Source organism: Castor canadensis, chromosome 1, assembly GCF_047511655.1.
Source record: "Castor canadensis chromosome 1, mCasCan1.hap1v2, whole genome shotgun sequence".
Classification (NCBI taxonomy): Eukaryota; Metazoa; Chordata; class Mammalia; order Rodentia; family Castoridae; genus Castor; species Castor canadensis.
Genome location: NC_133386.1, coordinates 136,065,025 through 136,083,426, shown reverse-complemented (window position 1 = coordinate 136,083,426; position 18,402 = coordinate 136,065,025). Strand labels below are relative to the sequence as shown.

The 18,402-nt window shown below is 32.9% G+C and overlaps 2 pseudogenes; both read left to right on the top strand.

Moving 5' to 3' along the window:
* Window positions 1–270: 270 nt before the first annotated feature.
* LOC141423848 (olfactory receptor 10AG1-like) lies at window positions 271–14,004 on the top strand (annotated as a pseudogene).
* A 3,105-nt stretch (window positions 14,005–17,109) lies between these two features.
* Window positions 17,110–18,064, top strand: LOC109676871 (olfactory receptor 10AG1-like; annotated as a pseudogene).
* The last annotated feature ends 338 nt before the right edge of the window (window positions 18,065–18,402 follow it).

The window sequence follows — 18,402 nt, the reverse complement described above, 5'->3', positions numbered from 1 at the left end:
CGAACTATCCATATACATATACACTAACTATCCATATACATATACACTAAATTGAATACTCATCCTTCAAAATACAAATTGGCTTGGATGCTTTAAATGTGTTTTCATTTGGAAAAAGTTTTCCCTGATGTGTTTGAGGAAGGATTTTGAGGACAGATCATCATAGGTTAGGATAAGCACCAAGTCAAATGAATAGGGCCTCATAAAAAGAAAGGAACAAGTTTATATAAAAGATAGAGAACATCAAGTGAATGTGGGCTCAGATGTTGGATGAATCAGCCACAAACCACAGAAGATAAGGGCCACCAAATGCTGCAAGTGGCAAGCAACAGTTCTCCCTCAGAGCCTTCTGAGAAGGTGAGATTCTATAGCACCATGATTTTGGACAGTAGTCTCAAGAATGCGAGATGAATTTCAATTTTTTAAGTCATTATACTTGAGATAATTTGTTCATGTAGACCTAGGCAAATAATAACTGCATAAATTATCATTTGTTTACAGTTCTTTTATTTAAACCAAATGGAACAGTTTATCTCACCAGGCTTTAACTGTTATATTACCAAAGCACTTCCATTTCTATTATGACATTAATAAGTTGACACTTTTTCTTTTAATATAAAGTAACAATAGTTTCACTTTATAAACTGAATTAATGAAATTTCACCTGGTAGAGATATTAATTTGAATTGGCACTTACTGACCAAATAAAATTCTCATTTATATATGTCAATAATAAGCATAAAGGAAAACAAAAACTCTCACAAAGTTTGCTAAAGTTAGATTTGAAGAACCATGCTCATAGATGAGCATATTCATAAAGTATTTTATTTATGGGAAACATATGGCTTAGTTAGATAAAGAAAAAAATAGCTGTTGACTTCAGAAACCTGACAGATACTCCATACCATCATAATCCCAGGCTTCCTTTATTGCCCCACATTAAAAACAGAATACTTCCTTAAAATCAATGGATTTTATAGGCAACTAAACTTAAGACAAAAGAGCAATAGAGAATGAGATATGATTTAATCCCTCATGATAAGGTCTTGCTTGGTTACCACACTATTATGGCAGTTGCTTACTACCGATAAAGAAAGCGACTGGGTCACCAGTTTTGCTTTAGACCTTACATCTAGTATTACAAAGTAGTCCATTTTTATCTAGGCATTACAGAGATGAAGATAGAGCTTGTGCAGGTGTAAGACAAATCTACCCACATAAATAATAATGAAACTTGGTCTTCCACCATGATGGAATAATTGTATATTATTATACACAATAATATACAATTTTGAAAACTTAAGTTATTCAGTGGTTTTTTATTGTTGAAAAACAAATGACTCCAAATAGCAACTTAATATGACATACATTTATATTCTCATATTTTCTGCAGTACTATGTTGGCACAGAGTACCTAGATTCTTTGCTTAGAGTCTCATAAGGTGATACTATGATATCTATTCGGCTAAGTTTTTACCTGGAGGCTGTCAAGAAAAATATTTGAATCTACATTGGTTTCGTTGTTCACAGAACAGTTTCCTTGAGTTTGTAAGATCAAATATCAACTGGGGGTAAATATTAATTCCTAGAAGCCAAACACCCTGCATACATTCTATTTCCTTCCATTTCTCTGCATTTTAATCTCTGATTTTTCTGGCATTGACCCCTACAACAAGATTTAAAGCCCACATAAATATTCTCCCTTATTTAAAAAATAGCTGATATCACATATTAATTATATGTGCAAAATGATTCTATAGAATGTTCTTAGTGTTTCATTGAACCTCTAGGAGGTCCACATATAGGAGGAAGTGTAAAACTTTGTGGTATTTTAAGATCTTATATTTTTATATTTATACCATAAACAAATGTAAAAATCCAAAGAAAAAATTGAAAATACATAAAAAAGGAGAAGCTAATTAACATTTTACAAAATGTAAGTTGTAAAATTCAATGGGAAGTTGAAAGAAAATAAGGGCTATGCAATTTATAACAAGCTGTATTTGGAGATTCCAAAGGAAACTTAGCCACAATCAGGACATGAGAGGAAACACCTCAAAAATAAGGTTAGGTGTTTAGATTATGAATATATGTACACATTCAAATGATCCTCTTCCTTTCCCTCTCTCTCTCTCTTCTCTGCCTCTCTCCCTCTTTCTCTCTCACAAAGGACACATGCACACATATTTTTTAAAAATGTTATACCAAAACAAAAGCATATTCCAGGAATATATTATTCCACATATATGTCCTTACAAGTATATATTTAAACATACACATACAATTCTAATTTAAAACAACAATAATTTCAGTTATGTTTTCCAACATTAGATGTTTTTCTTTATAGCACACCATGATACAGGAAAAACTTCTTTAATATATATTTCTCATGAGAATCTATATTAGGCAGAACACAATGGGATCATCTCTTCAGAGGATTAGAAGTGAAAAAATTCCCTATAGGTCTAAAATGATTTACCTAGTAAAACACAATTTTATTCTGTATAACACAGTGAATCTTTGTAAAGAAGAAAAAAAATATAGCACCTAAACTGAAAAGATATATATATATATTTTCAGAAAATTTACCACTGATAAATAGAAAAGTTCTTCAAGAAGAAAAAAAAGACATAAAAAGTTAAATAGAATAAGTAAGCCAAACACATACACAAGGGTAAGACAGACAATACTGCTTACTGACTGGAAACTGAGGCACATCATGTGCTCACACTTCCCACAAGCCTTAAACTCTGTGCAGAGATTTCATGTGATATTGACTATTCTTGCATGGCAGGCAAGCTTTGAAGACAAAACGTATTTTGTTGGTCCCTTATCTCAGAGATTGATAATGAGGTGCCATTTTGAGAGAGGGTCTATTTTTTGAGATGGAATTAATGTGACTAGAAAACAGGTGGGAGCTCAGGGAGACTTGTTACACCCTGCCACATGTCTGTGTAGGAGACTGGAATGACATGTGATCATGTAAAGAGAGAGGTTCTGACATTGGCCAGGCGAGAAATTTAAACACTGGGAGCTCAGGTAAGGAAGGGCACAATAGTCAGTGGCTATACCCTCCATGGATAGGCGTGGCTCCCATCAACTGAGAATCATGACAGAAAAAGGTTACTGAGTCTTCAGTGTGCTCAGCCTCTGGGGCCTGACTCCTGGCACCATGAACTTGATTTATTTTTCATGACAGTGGGACTGAAAGCTCTGAACTTAGATCCTGAGAACCAGATGAATTTCTCGACCAGCTTACTCTTACCAGGTGTTAAAATAGTGGGAGTTGTTGAAAAGCACTGAGACTAACTTATGGCAGCTGTGTACTGGGTACATGAGTATGCTGCCAGTCAGGTCTGAGAGATTTGAGGACTCATGGATGGCATGATTGTCCACAGCCTCCTCCCTCCCAAAGGGTGTAGATCAGCTAGGCGTGGTATGAGCATGCTGAGTCTTGTATCCAAAGTGGATGAGGCCCTATGCTCACCCTGTAAGATATGTGCTTCCCCCAACTCGCTGATGCATTTGGGAAAAACACTAGGGTTGAGGCCTACTGCTTATGGGGCCAAAAACTGAAGGCCCTGCGGAGGAAGTGGGAAGCTTTGGGACTCAGGATGCAAAGCTCCTTGTGACCAGCAGTGGCATCCCATACAAAAATTATGGAAGCTTCTAAAGTGAACGTAGAATCAGATGTGGTGGCACATGCCTCTAATCCCAAGCACTCAGGAAGAGAAAATCAGGAGGATTGTGGTTCAAGACCAGCCCAGGAAAAAATTAGAAAGACACCATTTCATACATATTGAAAATTGTAGCCTGAGGTTGGTTAGGGGAGAAATCATAAAACGTTACCAGAAAAATTTCTTTAAAAAGTGCTAAGAGTCTGGCTAAAGTAGTAGAGTGTTTGCCTAGCAAGCAAGATGTCCTGAGTTCAAAACATGAATACCAAAAATTATAAATATATTAAGCAAAATAAGTTCACAATCAGACAACTGATCCTTTACTGGCCTTGTTTTCTGCACACATATAAGAAAAAGTTCACTAGAAACTACAAAATATTCTAGGTAGTTTCCATATCTGAGTGGTTGGAGAAATCTAGTCCAGTGCCCTGAGAAAATGTTTGGCTATTGAGCTACAGTAGTGCACAAATGCAGTTCATCTCTATCAATACAGTCATGCCTACACATTGAGAAAATTCCAACTGAAGACTACAGAGGACTGGTTCAATACTTGGACACAGATGCACATATCCCAGTGCAGAAGCACAAGCTATATGAAAAAGGAAAGCTTTTATGGCTTCTCCAAAAGTGTACTCCATGTTATGGTCACTAATGATAATGAAATAGATGAAATCATAGAAAAAGAATGCAAAAGAATATTAAAAATGATCAATGAAATTGAAAAGTATACACAAAAAGTCTGAATGAATTCTAAGAGAATGAAAATAAACACCTGACTGAAATGAGAGTAATGTAGGATATGAAAGGGGACTTAAAGAAAAATATGGAAATTTTGCAGAAAAAATCAAATTTAAATTCATAAATCAAATAAAAACTTCAGTTGTTTGTCTTGTTAATAGAATTGATCTAGTTGAAGAGTGAATACCAGAGCTTGAATAAAAAGTATAAGAATTAGAATATTCAGACAAAAATAAAGAATAAAACAGGCTGAGTGTGGTTGTAACCATATTCCCTGCTATACAGGGAACAGAAATTGGGAGGATTACAGTTTGAGGTTAGGTTGGACACAAAATAAGAACCCATGTCAACAGCACAAGGCAGTGTGGTATGATGGTACATGCTTGTAATCTATGCTACTCAGGAGACATGAACTAGATAGGAAGATGATGGCTACAGAACTATAGATCAAATAGGCTTAATAGACATCTTCCACACAACAGGCACAGAATACTCATTCTTTTCAGTAGCCTATTGAATTTTTCCCAAATAGATTATGTTTGAGGAAATAATGAAAGTATTGACATACAAGAAAACTGATATAACTTCCTGTATTCATTCTGACCACATAAGATTTAAACTAAAAATCAACAGCAAGAAAACTACTGAAAATATTTAGAACATGATGACTTAATAATAAACTTTGGAATGTTTGGTGGGTCATTAACAATAAGGACAGAACTTTAAAATTTTCTACAATCAAAGGAAAATGAAAAACAATAACAACAAAATTTACTAGACCCCTTAGCACACAACAAAGTCAGTGGGAAGAGAAAAGTTTAAAACGACAATGGCCTACTTTAAAAAAAATCAGGAAGATCTCAACAAAATAATGAAATGATGAACCTCAATGTCTTAGAAACATAAGAACAAACCAAAACCAGAAGCATGATAAAAATAATAATAATAAGGATAAGGTAGAAATTAATGAAATAGGGACTAAATGAACAATGTAAGGATTCCATGAAGTAATTAATTTTTTGAAAATATAAGAAGGATTAAAAAACCATAAACCCAACTGATCAGAAAAATTATGGATAATAAAAAATTACAAGTGAATAGTGATATCACAACAAATAACACTGAAATATAGGTGATGATTAGGGAATATGATAAAAACACATATTTTTCTAAATAAAAAAATTCAGAAGAAATGGGTAAATTTCTTGATACATATGACCTCTCAAAGCTTAACCAACATTCCAGAAATTACTTCATTGCTCCATTTTGAGCATTAAGTTGAAGTGATAGTAAAATATTTCCAAAAAAAGAAAAACTAGGACAAGATAGATTCATTGCTGAATTTTAACAGATCATTATGAACATTATCAACATATTCCAGAAAATAGAAAGGATTGGAACATTGCCAAACTCATTCATGAAGGCCATATTATCCTAATACCAAAACTGAATGTGGAGTAAGTAAACAAACAAACAAACAAAAACTATAGACCAATTCCCTTTATGAACATAGATGTAAACATTTTTAATAAAAGTCTACAAAACATACTCAATAAGACATTAAAACTACAGTGTGATCAAGTTGGTTTCTTTCCAGGAATTCAAGAATAGTTCAACCTACAAGATCAATAAACTTAACGCACCACATGAAGAGAATAAAGGAAAGAAACCACATGATCATTTCATTACACAAAAAAAGCCTTTGACAAAATACAAATTCCGTTCACGATTAAAACCCTGAGGGAACTAGGAATATAAGAAAGTTACCTCAACATAATAAAGGGGATGAACCAATAGTCATCATTGAACTAAAAGGGGAAAAACTGAAAGCAACTCTTCTAAATTCAGGAACAAGACAATGAATGTGTTCCTAGGAATGTGTCCACTCGCCTCACTCTACTTTACAGATTGGTTGACTATTTAGCCTGAACAGTCAGGCAAAAGGAAGAGATAGAAGGGACACAAACAGAAAAGAAAGAAAGCAAATTGCCTATTGGCAGATGATAAAATCTTATATTTAAAAAACCTTTAAAACTCCACCAAACAATTCTTGATTATATAAACTATTTTGGCAAAATAGCAGAAGACAATGCATCTGTGGCTTTTCTATCAATCCATGATAAACACTATGAGAAAAATTCAGGCAAACAATCCTATTCACAATTGCCCCCCCCCAAAATAAAGCAAACTTAATTAAGATACCAAAAAACCTCTACAATGAAAGCTGTAAAACATTGAAGAAGTTTACAATGACACTAGAAGATGATTCGTGACCATGGATTAGCAGAATTAATATTTTAAAAATAGCTGTAGTACCAGGATTCAATGTAATTCTTACCAAAATTTCATTGTCACTTTTACTGAAATAGAAGGATAAATCAATACTAAAATTTATACGGAAGCATGAAAGATCCCAAATAGCCAAAGCAATACTTAGTCCAAAAAAGAAATACTTAAAAAGTACCTCACTTCAAATGATGTTATAGAAAAATAGTAACAAAAGCATCACAGTACTGAAACAGAAAAGAGCACATGGACAATGAAATACAATAGAAGATCCAGAAATAAAACCATATACCTGGGGCCATCTGAGTTTTAATCTATGTTGGAACAAAAACAGCTTACAAATTGTTCTGGGAAAAATTGGACCTCCACACATGGAAGATTGAAACTAGATTCCTATCTGTCACCTACAAAATCAATCCAGAAGTGCTCAAAGATCTTACGTTACTACTTTAAACATTGAAATTACTGTGGGAAAACACTTGAATTATGCATAGACAATGGTTATAAATAGACCCCAATTGCTCAGGATATAAAAGTAAGAATTGACAAATGAGATTGTATGACAGGTAAAAATATTTCATATCCAGAGTATAGATAGATGACAAAGTAAAAGACAAGATGTACAATTGACTAAACTGTTCTCAGAAGAACTATAAATTACAATTAAATATTTGAAGAAATTTTCAACATCTTTAGTCGTAAAGGAAAAAGCAAATGAAAATGGCATTGTGATTCCATCTCACTCCTTTCAGAATGGCTGTCATCAAGACAGTAAAGAACAAATGCTGGCAGAATGAGAGAGGGGAAGGAAACCTTGTGATACTCTTGGTGGGATTGTAACTTATTGCAGCCACTTTGGAAATCAGTGTAGAGGTTGCTTAAATAATTAAAAGGAGTACTACAATATGATCCTGTTATGTCACTCTGGGGCATATTTCCAAAGTAATGCAAGTCAGCATAAAATAGAATACCTGCACATCCATGTTTATAGAAGCACTACTCATAGGAGCCAAGCTATGGAATCAGCTGTAGTGTATATTAACCAATGAATGGACAAAGAATAAATGGCATAGATACACAAAGGAATATTATGTAACCATAACAAAAATGAATCTATGTCTTCTTCAGAAAAAATTGATGGATCTGGATCATATTAAGTAAAATGAGCTCTACTCAGAAAGGCAAATATTGCATGTTTTCCCTAACATGTAGAAGTTAGACATAAAAAATGACATTAATGTAAAAGAAGTGTTGTAAGGGGGTGAAACAATGGGAGGTTGGAGAGCCAAAGGAGAGGGTGCTGGATGAATATGATCAGAGTACTTTATACACTTGTGTGAATATAGAATAATAAACCAAATAAGATTTTAAGAAAAAAGAGACAAGGATAATCGAGGGTATTAAAAGATCTAAATTTGATCGAAGCACACTATATGTATGATGTACATATCACAGTGAACCCTCTTTGTGCAATTAAATATGCTAAGAAAAGAAGAATGAAAATGAAAAGATTGGAATGCACAAAATTTTTCACATTTTTTTGTGTGTTACTGGGGCTTGAAATCAGGGCCTACACTTTGAGTCACTTCACCAGCCCTTTTCTGTGAAGGGATTTTCAAGATAGGCTCTTGTGGAAAGATTTGCCCAGGCTGGCTTTGAACCATAATCCTCCTGATCTCTACCTCCTGAGTAGCTAGAATTACAGGTATGAACCACCAGTATCTGAGATTTTTTCACATTAAAATTTTTTTAACATAACACATAACACATTATCTATATTTATATACTGTAATGTCTATAAATAGAGTTAAATATAACCCAATAATATAAAAGTGGGGAATACTTAACTCAAAGAGGCATTTTAGGTTTATTTTATATAAACTTGCTTCTGTATCACTTCTCAAAATACAATAAATGAAGCAAAATTAAATTTGAGATATCTAAATCATCTAAAGAATATAAAAGAGATGTAACAAGGAATCCACAATCACTGAATCACCAGGTATCCTTAATAACACTCTACACAACCACATAACTATTCTTATCGAGTGCACCTGAATGTGTTACTAATACACTTCATATTCTTCTTCATAAAGCAAATGTTTGGGACATTTAAACTCTAAGGAATTTATAGAGTATCTATTCTGCTCATAATAGAACTGATGAGATAGTACTAATAATAAGGTATTAAGATCTTTAAAAGCATGAGGTTATTTAACTAACAGATTTCAAAATCCTGCAACAACAAAAGTAGAACAACAATATATTATGCTAACTTTTACAACACACTCAGCTGTCTAAATACATGGTAAAAATGCCAAATACGTTGTAAAATGAAACTCAATTTGAATAGTCATATATTTTATAAGTAATAAAGTTGATGTCCAAATTTTTCATACAAAGAAAATTTACTGAATATTTTACAGGTTGATTGTATCATTTATGTAGCAATAAATAGTGCAATTTTCCACACATTCTGCCAGAACATGAACATGTTAAAACAAACAAAAATATATAAGATCACTAATTTGACTCATGGACAAAGGACTAACATTTTAACAACATATTATACAGTATGAGTTCTAAAAGTCATTACTATGAAACGAACACATAGTGATTTTCACAGGAATGCTTGAAAATACAATGGATCTGATTTAACTTGAAAGAAAACTACTCTTCTGTTAATTCTATAGCTACAATTGTAATTAATGGAATACTGAAATACTGAAGGACATCCTTAGGGCCAGAATAAAAGCAAGAAAAATTAATACTATATCTAGGAGGTCTTGGCTGTTTTAATGAGGGTAGTTAAAACTAATTCAAATTGCAGAAAGCAGCCTTTTTAAGTAAACACTATGAATAGCTACCTAGAGTATATTGATATGTTTATAAAAATAAAAAGAACAATTGCATGAATCTAGCAAGAATATATTCATAAATATACAATGGCAAGAGATCATATAATATTAGCAACCTATATGTCTGGGGAATTTTTAAAAGTGGCCATTTCACAAAGAAAATTAAAATATGGAATGTTCAGAAAGATGACTAAGCCTATAATAATTATGGTAAGAAAGCAGGTAATTTACTGAGAAATTGTTACAAATAATAGTGGAAATTTAAATCACCAGTAAGGACTATAATTCTAAAACAGTTAAATTGTTAATATTGACAAACTTTACATTCATTTGAATTTCAGTGGAAAATGTCCAGCCTCAATAGCTGTGTAAGTGGCAGTACCCACTACTCCAGTGGTGATAGGGGTAGTAGAGATGACAGGGAAGATGAAGAGTTCCAGAGAGTGTCCAGGACAGAAATGAAAGGGGGCATGGGTGATGGACACAGCAAGGGCTTGGAAGACCTGAAGAAGAGAAACTATTGGCCCTATCGTTGGAAGTGGTCCAGGGATCTACCATGCTGTAAGAATCCAAGATCTGAGACACTCAATCATTGAGCTGTAATACTTTTTTGCAGTCAAGAGCTATAGATCCTGACATCCTACCCTTAAAATCTGTAACATTTGTGATTGTGAGACTGAAGTTCCCAGCACCCAAATCCTGTAAGAGTTGTGACATTGCTGACACTGCTCCCTGCTTCTGAAAAAGAGAATTATAATACCTGCCAAGTGCTAGAGCTGCTGGTGATATAAGATGAGTCCTAGAACCACAATCTCTGGTTTATAAAGCCTGGAAAAATAATACCCTAGTTCTCAGGGATTGGAGCGGTAATCCTCTGGGCCCAACATTCCAGCCAGTATGCATTTGACACAAAAAGGCTTAGGATTAGGTAGCACTTGAAGATATTTTTCACACCTATCCATGATTCCTATTTGGGTAGAGCAAGTTGTTTCAGCCAGCTGACCACTAAGAGTTTGAGTAGTAAATAGTTCCTTATTTTGTTAAGTTATTTTTATATCTGAATTATTATTTCAGTTTTCTACATACTTTTGGGTGATGATGACACTTAATTGAATAATAAACTATCCAGCTTTTCTTTTAAATGATGAGATAGGTATTTCATAAATTATCCCCAGAGAAGAGTGGGTATTCAATTAGTCACCACATGTATGTACTGGACAAGGATGTGATAAATCATGAGCATAGATTTCATTTGCAGATATAAGATTGAAAAATCACATGAGAAAAAAAATCAGCTATAATAAAGAGTGGAAGGACTAGAATATGATAGGTATACTGTCATAAAGAGAAATAGTTTTCCAAGCATAATGGGAAAGTCACTTTTAAAATACTCTGTCAAGTAGTCACAGAAAGAAAAACTTGTAATATAGATTATTGGCTTATGGAATCACAATTGAAATTCTATGCTCCATAGAGAGCTTGGAAATAGAAAAAGGGAATTGAGAGGAAAGTTTCTTCTTTTCTTTCTTAGTAATCTTGATTAAAATGTTTATTTTTGAGGTGGCTGGTATTTCAGCTCCATGCCTCCCATGAGGCCTAAGCAAATAGCATAATATGAAAGAAAAATTTAGATTTTTCCAGTAACATGGCAGTTTTAATATTCCATAAAAATTAGCTTAGGTTTGAAATTTTCCAATTGCTATCATGAGAAATATTGAAGACTCTCAGCACAGTATGCATGTGACAAAACACGTAGCATATTTTTTAAACATGTGGATAATCTGTAACTCTATTAATTAAGGAAAATAAAATAGCAAAGAAATCTATGTCAATTTAAATGTGATAGCTAGAAAGAGTTTACCTTTTATTGGAAATAAATACCAGCCAATTAAGAGGTATCTCACTAATATAGACTCGCGTTGAAATGGGTTAACTTTATATCAATGACAAGATAAAGGGAAGGATGGATTCATAGAAAGATTATAATTTTAGAAATGAACCAGAAATATTCTCAAAAAGAACCAGTCTTCCAGAAATTGATACCCTAGAGAAGACGATCCCCAGGGTGAACATGACAGTTCCTACTTAAGAGAAGTTTATGTTTGAAGCAAGCAATCATATTTGTAGAATTAGTGTGATTTTCTCAGTAAGCATTACTTACAACATCTTACACTGCTTCATGTACATTTATAAAGGTAAGTTATAACAGTGCTAGTTGATTAATTTATTTATGAACTTTTCTAAATTAATAAAAGAGAAAATCATGAAACTCTGTGTCCTTTATTTTAAAATGAATTATGTATTTACATATCTCATATATCTCTTAACTTTCTTAAGTATAAATTTAAATAAGATGTAATTCAAATAATGATAATGACATTAACAATGAATATAATTTATTGAAAGCTAATGCTATTGCAAATAAGGAGATAGGAGAGAATGTGTAAAAATGTATTAAGTCAAAATAATGATCCGATTGGGCTAGTAAATCTACAGGTTGAGTAGATCTGAAAAAATAAGAAAATACATATCTGTTTTAGAAGGTTAGAGAATAAGCATGAAGAAAATATAACAGGAATTATCAAGCAGTGTTTATGTCTCCATACAGGATGAGCTTAATATGAAGGATAAAAAAGAGTTTTTTGGTTTGATGTGTAACAAAAATACTTGAATGTCCAGAGTAAATCACAATTGTGTTTAATCAAAGATGTACTTTTAAAAGACAGCTTTATGTATGAAAAAAAGAGAGCTACATTTGATAATTAGGGAATGATGTGACAATGGAGAATCTTACATGGAAGGAAATATGAAAAAAAAATACAAAGAATTGATGATACCTACTGATTAAGTTGAAGTATAGCCAATATTTACCATACACTGGTTAGAAGGTATTACTAGGGACAAATAAAAAACAACATACTGAGATTTATGATTTACATATTTATTCTAAGGGATGGGAGACATATATAAGTTAAAGCAATAATCATATCTGTTTATTTCTTATGTAACAATGAATTGATTTAAGAAAGTTGGTTCTCTTTTGGAGTCTAATATGGAGAACTTAGAACTCATTTTGAGCAAGCAAGAAAGAAAACTTCAAGTAAAAACTTTAGATTAACAAAGGTAAGACATGATGATAATGCAGAGGAAAATAATATACCCCAACAAAAGACATCTGTAACATAATTCCAACCTCAAGGTTAATGAAATGTGATTTCCCCTCAATATGCTTAAAATGATAACTTTCAATTCTCAATACTCTTGGTATTGCAACCATGTCTAAAAAGTATATTAGATCTTATTCCTTGAATTGATTTTAATTGCATATCAGTTTATTAGTGAAGTTTCAAATATGTCATACAAATAGAGGCAATGATTGAAATAATGTAAGAGATTATGGAAATATATTCATGTACCTAGTTCTGGAAATAAAAGAGGCCAGTATGGTTCCAAATATAAATTTATTAACCAACTTGCATTTGTAATATCTGCAGATGGAGAGCAAATTAGAACAGAAAATTCAAAATACCTCTACAATGTTGGAATTCATTCTCTTGGGGTTTTCTGATAGTCCTCATCTCCAATGGATTCTTTTTGCAATATTTTTAGTCATGTACTTTACTATCCTGATATGCAACAGCATTATAATACTATTAACAAAAATTGATCCTTCTCTTCAAATGCCTATGTATTTTTTCCTTCGTAATTTTTCCTTTTTGGAAATCTGTTACGTAACAGTCACTATCCCAAGAATGCTCATGGACCTTTGTACACAAAAAGGAAATATTTCTTTGTCTGCTTGTGCTGCACAAATGTGTTTAGTACTTCTGCTTGGAGGCACAGAGTGCCTCCTCCTTACAGCAATGGCCTATGACCGCTATGTGGCCATCTGTAACCCTCTCAATTATGCCCTAATCATGAATGACAAAGTCTGCATACAGCTGGTGACTGTGTCCTGGAGCACTTTAATTCCACTCCAAATAGGACAAACCTACCAGATTTTCTCTTTACCTTTTTGCAGGTCTAACAGAATTAATCACTTCATCTGTGACATCCCTCCAGTACTTAAGCTTGCTTGTGGTGACACATTTGTGAATGAGATAGAAGCCTATGTAGCTACAGTGGTGTTTGTTATGGGTCCCTTTTTGTTAATCATTATCTCTTATGCTAAGATTATCTGCAATATTCTGAAATTATCATCAGCCAGAGGGAGGTCAAAAGCCTTCTCCACTTGCTCATCTCACTTGATAGTTGTAATTTTATTCTATGGAACAGCCAGCATCACCTATTTACAAGCCAATGCAAATCAATCTGAAGGCATGCAAAAACTGCTGTCCCTTTTCTACACTATTGTGATCCCAACCTTGAATCCCATTATCTACACTCTGAGGAATAAGGATATCATGATGGCACTAAGAAAATTAATAACCACATTATCAACATGAGCAAAACCCTTTAAATTCAGAAATATTATACTTTTTAAAGAAAATTTTGTTCTTATGTTTTTCAAGAATAAAAACTAATTTTTTGTCAATCATCCACCTTATGTAAAAGGGTCTTTTTTTTTTAGATTAATTAAGGGATTCTTTGTAATCAAAGTACAAATTAAGTTTATTACAAAATATATTTTTTCAATCAGCCTTTCCTTTTATTATTGACTATTATTAACTATATTTATTGTTAACTAAAAACTGCCCATTCAGCTCAATGAAAGATTGCCTTCGTAGCATGACCATAGGGTAGATTCATGTTCTAACTTATATTTCCTTTAACCTTTTTATTCTTCGATGTGTTTGCTTAGTGGAGCCTCAGATGGATTTCATTATCTAAGATACTAAGATACTAAATGGAAGCAGGGGAATCTTTGGGGTTTTGGTAATTAGTTCTTCACTTAATTTTTATATGCTCATTTTATTGTTTTGTGTTGATTGCATTTCTTAATCTCCATCTCCATCTCAGTTTATTCCTTTCAAAACTACAGTTCCTGAATGTGTTTGCTCTTAAAATATACCCAAACTAGCTTTTTTTTCTGGTCATCTAGTTCCTCCCATTATAACATCTGTTAGTTCATTGGTAATGTGTATTTAGTATTATATGTTTCTAGAAGTTTCATTAAAACTCCCAATACCTTTGTTTAGTGCGTTAAATTCAGTACCCTCAAAACATATTTCCTCATTTGATAAAAGGATCATTACAGATGTAGATAAGTAAAGATTTTGAAGTTAGATCAAAACTATGGTTTTGTATGGGCCACAAATCCACTGGCCATTGTCCTCATGTGGGCAGAAAGCAGTAGAAATTTAGAAAACAGTAAAAGAACAGAGGAGACAGACACCATATATAGGTGGAGTCACATCTTTAGCTATAAACTCCAGAATGTCAAGAGAAAAAACAGCGACAAGAGGCAAAGAATGATGCTCTACTAAGCCTTCAGTGATAGTGAAGCTCTTCTGACACTATGACTTGACACTGTCCTAGAGAAATGTGGGCAACTATTTTCTTCATTATTTAAATTCACACAATTTGAGGGCCTTAATTAAGGTAAACATAAGAAAACAATACAAAATATAAATGGTCTTGTCTTATACAAATAATCTGAAATAAAATCTGTATCTTGTTTTGCCAAACTGATATATCATACCGTGATTATTATTTAAATAAATTTTATAAGGATATATTTATTATGCTTCCTGATTATTTTCTTGCATATATTTTAGGTACTAATGTGATATTTTTACTTTTGTTGGGAAATAAAATAATTATTATATTTTACTTTACAAACAGTGGGGAATGCAATAAAAAAGAGATTAAAATAAGAGAAGAGCCTAAAAAATAGCATATTAAATAAAAAATTTAAAAAAGAGACTGGCAGCTAATCCAATGGTGAGGACATGATGTATGGTAGTCCACAATGAAATTATGATTCAAGCAACTGATTGCATTATCCTCAATGCATTGAGCTCTAGATTGCATTAAATAGAAGAATAAACATTTAAAATACTAGTGTGATGAAATGAAACAAAAACACATGCAATTAGTTTTCATGCCCTGGAGCCCAAAACTTATTAATGTCACCTCTCACTTAATAGTTCTTGTTCCTTTTGGAATTTCAGTCACAACATTTTTAGATTCTAATGTCAAATTTTCATTAGAGTAATTGGATAATTATGTAAGAAGTTTTAAGTATTGCTAATATTTCAATATTTAATATAGAATATTATAAAGGAAAAAGAAATACTTATTAAAATTTCTTTTGTCAGTTACAGATCCTCAGGATGCATAAATTTGTCATGAGCTATTGCTCTTTCCTCATTTATGCCTGTATTTTAAGACTGTATTCTTCACCAACATCCACATATAACACATTTATGATATGATTAAAGGTGGGCTGACATTTAGCAATGAGTTAGTTGCCTTGTCTTTAAATCAGCTAAGACTTAAGGTGGGGATTATATGACAAACATTTAAAATTATGAGATGGTGAGCTATTTATGAAAGAGTGAATGAAAACATGGTAATGCATGCATACTCACCCACACACACACACACAAAATATAGAAAAGATATTTAATATCAAAACAAATTATAATATTGAACTAGAGATAAAAAGAACATCATAAAATTAATAATGTCATTCCAACATATGTGGTGTGCCTGAACCCACAGAAGTTTATGCAAGTGAATAGACTGAAGGAAATAAATGAGCTCAGTAGAACAAGGGCAATCAGTGGGGATGCAAATGATTCAGGAAAATATCATAGTTAAGATGTGGTTAATCTCCCTTTCACACAATAGATGTGTAGTCTGAGTAAACAGGCATGTATTTTACTTGGAATTGCTTTCTTGACCACAGATGATTAGGAGACTGATCCTGACTTTTCAGCTCCCCAGGACAAGAAAAATATCTTAAATCTTGAGATCGTAAGAAAACATCTTAAAGTCACTCAGACTATAAAATCCAATGAAATTCAAGACTTCTAATTTCAAAGACTTTGCATTTAATTGCAAAACATCCTGTAATATTTAGTGGTCCATCACAAATTCTATAATAAAATAGCCTAATTATGCAAATTATCAAAGCTAAAAAGTCTTAGAATATCACTTTTTTGATAATCACTTTTAAACATTAAATATATTCTTCCCCAAAAAGATTTTTAGATATCTTTGAAGATCATTTACTTGTACAATACAGTTGACTTTAAGTTGATAAACATGGAAAACAAAATTGTTTATTAAGGAGAAAACATAAACAAAAATAATGGAATGATTTCTATCATTGAACATAAACTCAGATTTTGTTTTATATTATGGTCAGATGAAAATTTAATATATGCCTCATCAGAAAATCAATATTTAATTACACAGCAGGAAAAGAAAATAATAATTGTTTTCATGGATATTCTCAGTTGCAAAAAATATACTTCCCCTTTTCAGAACACATGGAAGTTACAGATTTTGTTAATGTAAAGAGCTGGTAAATATGGGAATATGTTGTCTTCAGTGTAAACCTAAAAGCCAAGGAAATTGGAGTAACTTCTTTGATGAAATCATTTTGACAGATGAACCATGAAGAGATAAAAGCAGAAGATAATGTTTCCACATTGAAGCAATTTGTCCTTCTGGGTTTTTCTGAACTTCCATACCTGCAAGCGTTTCTATTTGGGGTGTTCTTCCTCATTTACCTGATTATCTTATGTGGAAATAGCCTCATAATCATAATAACCAGGCCTTGACACCACATTGCAGAATCCCATGTATTTTTTCCTGGCAAATTTTTCTTCATTAGAAATCTGTTACGTGTCAGTTACTCTCCCCAGGATTCTGGTCAACCTTTGGACTCAGAATAGAAGCATTTCTATGCTGAACTGTGCCACTCAAATGTGCTTCTTTCTTGTGCTGGGAGCCACTGAATGTTTCCTCCTGGCTGTGATGTCCTATGACCACTATGTGGCCATCTGTAATCCTCTGCACTATCTTTTAGTCATGAACCCAAAGAAATGCATCCGGCTGGCCGCTGGCTCTTGGCTCAGTGGAATTCCAGTCCAGATAGGACAAACATGTCAAATATTCTCTCTACATTTCTGTAAATCTAACCAAATTAGCCACTTCTTCTGTGACATACCCCCCATTATCAAGCTAGCCTGTGGGGACACTTCTGTGCATGAACTTTCTGTCTATGTGGTGGCTACATTGTTTGTTGCATTCCCTTTTATGCTGATAATTGCCTCTTACAGCAAAATTATTTTCACCGTACTGAGGTTGCCAACAGCTATCGGACGGGCAAAAGCCTTCTCCACATGCTCGTCCCACCTGCTGGTTGTGGTTCTGTTTTTTGGATCTGCTACCATTACCTACTTAAGACCAAAATCCAATCAGTCTGCACTTACTGACAAACTGCTGTCTCTTTTTTACACCATTGTGACTCCAATCTTTAATCCTATGATATACAGCCTTAGAAACAAGGATGTGATTGCAGCTCTGAAAAAATTATTATTTAAAACATAATGTTGTGGGTTTATGCACAAATGCTTTAATTGATTGTCACCTTATTAAAAACATTTTTAATCTGTCCATTTCTTCTTTGAGAAGCTATTCACTTTCAACTTATTACATATTTCTCTTACTTTCAGATTTAGCCTGATGCTTTCTCTGTTTAGACATTTCCTAGACAAATTAGTCTACATTCTATGCCTAAGAAAAAATTTTCTTATAAGTAACATTGTAATTTTTGTATGTTACAAACATAAAAACTATAAGCAGAATTAAGTCCATTAGGACTTGGGACTTAACTATACTTGAACATTATTTGCCTGAATAATTTCATAAACCTACATCCTATATTT